Below are 3,888 nucleotides of genomic sequence, written 5' to 3' on the forward strand. Positions count from 1 at the left end.
ATAACTACAGGTCTTGTTGATGCGTACCACGACAACTCAATTATATAATGACCCTATGACAAAAACCTCAATTGAGATGACACTGGAGGCTAGACTAGACTTAGAGCAAGCTCTCCAAGCTTGGCGACATCATGGTAGTATCCCTTCGCGACTCTCATGTGTGTTTATGTAGTTGGCACGTCTGTACAAGACTAAGAGACCCAAAAAAAGTTTGAACCGCCTTAATGCAACTAAGTAGGAGCTAACCTCTAACAAGTTTCATTGCCATGCCATATGTTGCCACATGTCTCTCATGCACATAGTTAATACTCCATAGAACCAATCACATAGCCCAATCACATTGCACTGACCAGCCATAACCACCAATAGGAAAACACCAAACCAAAGACTTCTAAACCTTAGTAAAGGGAAAAAACCCCTTATGAGGCTTACTGCCAACAAATATCACCGAGTTGGATGCCTATAGAAGGGGGAATTGAACTATGGAAGAAAGATGGTGAGACACGGCCATTGTCGCCAATAGGCTATCCAAAAAAATATTGCCAATGGCTCAATTTGTGAAGGGCCACTTGCAAGTAATATCAAGGATAAAGGATTAAATTAGGTTTTGGGAGAGGTGGACAAGGGGAAAGAATGCATCATATGAATCCTACATTAGATCAGTGATAGATTATTGGGAAAACATGACTAGAGAACTCGAGCAAGTGAATGTCTTAGAGTTATGAGTACACACAAATTTTTGGCCCAGAACACATTCATTTGATGAGGAGGTTAATAGAGATGCTTGGATCAATGAGTTCCAAGACTATGAGGAATGGAATGCTCACTACTCTCGGCCAGCAAGAGGTAAGCCCAAGGAGGAGTTTAGACCAATGGTGGACGTGAAGCAAGGTGACTTTGTCTTAGTGAGGCCATCCGACCCCATATACCCCATATGGTTTGTTTACCCAGTCAAGTGTTGAGATGGATGCAACATCTCCTAACTTCAAGAAGGTATAAATTCAGTATTGGCCACCATCAATTAAGATAAAAGGTCTTAGTGAGATGAAGAGGTTTATGTTGATTGTTGGAACAAGTATTGGATAGATCCAAAGGTCTGGGAATTTGTTGATTTGGTGGTTAAGTTGCAGACATCAAAAGCCACAAATCCACCCAAGAAGATAAATATTCCATAGCATGTATCTATCAAAGCACAAGAAGGCCTACTTGGTATTGAAGCATAGGTAATGGTGATGATTTTGTCAATTGTGATCTCCCAACCTACCAAGTTAACATGTTTTCCCATGTGTAATGTTTCCCATTTGTTGTGCCCTCTATTGATGCATATATGAATAATATACCAGTTTACAAATTTAAAGCCTTTGACCAAATTTATTTTTGGTTCACTTTACGTGGTGTTTATTAACATTGCCAACTAGTGTTTATCAACACCTTAGCAATCCACACATCCTCGAATGGTGTTTATTAACACCACCAAACATATGGTTTTCAATCTCTTGTAATACTCTGTGCCAATTCAACTTTTACATTTTAGTCCCTAGAAGTAATGAAATGTCTGACAACCAATGAAGTTTCCCATAAATAATGAAGTTTCCTACAATCGGTTTATTTTCCATTATTAATGAAAGGTTCTCATAACAAATGCAAAGTTCCCAAAGTTAATGAAATCTAGCTAATGTCAAAATGCCTTTTTTACCCCGTTTTATCTAATATTGTGTTACAAGGTGCTAGAACTTTCTCTTTTTCATCAAAGTTGGAAAACACACTTTGAAGTCTCTTTGACATCCAAAAAGGGAAAGGAAATAATAAATTAATGATGGCTAAAATTGCCTTTGAATTGCTTCAATCATAGTACTCTTGCTCCTCTCTAGGATTTTGGAACTCAATCTTGCGTTCGACTTTCACAATAAATCTTTCATGAAGGGGTAGGATAGTGTTTTCATTGAGTCCCCATGCTGCCTAAAGCAGGTCTCAACCAAAGCAATGTTGTTGGGCTTCAACAAGGGGAAAGAATTGCCCAAAAAGTCAAACATGTCAACCAACTTGAAACTAGCATGATTTCATATTATTGGATGTGAGAACTACAACAGTCATGCCGCCTCAAAAGGTCTTGCAAAATTCTTTAACCTAGAGTGAAAATCTTTGAGAGAAACATAGACTACGAGATGATGGGGAGAGGCGCCCATTCAACCCAGTGGAATTCCATGAGAGAAACAGAGAATGAGATGACAAGGATAGCCCATCCAACCCAATGGAAATCCATGAGAGACAATACTACAAGATGAGCTAAGGGAGAGGGCAAGGATAGACGTCACCAATTTCAATCACACAATTATTTGATTAAATCCAAAGGCCCACATTCTCACAATCATCCTAACTGTCAAAAGTAAAACCTCTCGTTAATAGAGAGTAGAGATGACCCCTTGTCTGAGTGAAATCTGGCAAGTTCCATGCAGTTCCCCAATAAGCAACTCAGTATAGATGGACAATGATGCTAGATTAGTGGAGTTTTCAAACTCAGTCAGGATCGCACAAGTTGCATAAAGGGGAAGCAATTGCAATCACTGATGATGCTAAGCTCTGTGGGGATTGTCCTGTCAAGGCAATGGTAGAACGTCTCTTTTGGCTTGCAAAGCAATGGCAGAATGACCCTTTTGGTTGCCCAAGATGTACAACAAGTTGAAGGTTCTTCAATGGGGCTACCATTTACTTTGTTATATGTAGTTGTTGTTCAGCCCTTTATCTCAACACATGGGGAAGCGGTCGAACATTTGATGGAAATCATTCACCCTTGTCGGCCAAGTTAAAGTTTTTTTGAAGCTGAGAAAGGAATTATTTATTTTATGCTTGTATTTTTATATAGAGTAGTGAATGGTCAGACCAGTAAACGTAATTTGTTCCGTTTTTTGAGCGCTCTTGTTTTGAGTGTCCATATGTGATCAATAGTAGTCCCATGTATTTTTGTGCTTTCAAAAATCAATTGTCGCATGTCTCGGTTTTGCAATAGTTCTTTCAATCTCATTGCTAGGGCTTTATCTAAATTGTAGCTGATGTGGAAGTCACCCACAACATATGTTGTTGCCCCTTATGGTATTTCCCTTAGCATTTCCTCAATACTTTGAATCAATGCTTCTAGGTTTTTTTTGGGTGGTCTGTATGTGTTAAGAATCGCCAGCTTATTGTTTATATTTGTTAGGAAGATGAAAAGTAGGCATTTACATCCTCTTTCAAAACTTTAATTTTGTTTGATAGGTACCAACTCGTCTCGGTCAAAAGTTGCCAACCCGAGCCCTTTCGATGTCGAGAATTTTTTAAAAAATGGCAAATCCTTTGTGGGGTGTATTTGCACGTGTGTTTCTTGCAAGCACAAGATTGTTGACTCTGTACCAACATGGACTTAGATAGAATAGAATGTGTGTGTAGAGTAGTGGCAAAGCTCCGCTTGTACTTGCATAAGGCTAGAAATAATCCCTCTTAGAAATCCAACTCGCATGTTCTACATGCAAGTTCTACATGCAACTCCTACATGCGAGTTGTACATGCGAGTTCTACATGCAAGTTCTACATACAATTTCTACATATGACTCCTACATGCAACTCCTACATGTGAGTTGTACTTGCATGTTCTACATGTAAGTTCTACATGCAACTCCTACATGCGAGTTGTACATGCGAGTTCTACATGCAAGTTCTACATGCGAGTTGTACATACGAGTTCTACATGCAAGTTCTACATACAACTTGTACATACGACTTGTACATGCAAGTTCTACATGCAAGTTCTACATACGACTTCTACATACAGCTCCTACATGCAACTCCTACATGCGAGTTGTACATGCGAGTTTTATTGAGATATCTAGCTCCACTCGTGATATGCCAGGGTGA

The sequence above is a fragment of the Dipteris shenzhenensis genome, chromosome 29 (assembly GCF_047967505.1).
Source record: "Dipteris shenzhenensis isolate YYH24624 ecotype China chromosome 29, Dip_SZ_1.0, whole genome shotgun sequence".
Taxonomy (NCBI): Eukaryota; Viridiplantae; Streptophyta; class Polypodiopsida; order Gleicheniales; family Dipteridaceae; genus Dipteris; species Dipteris shenzhenensis.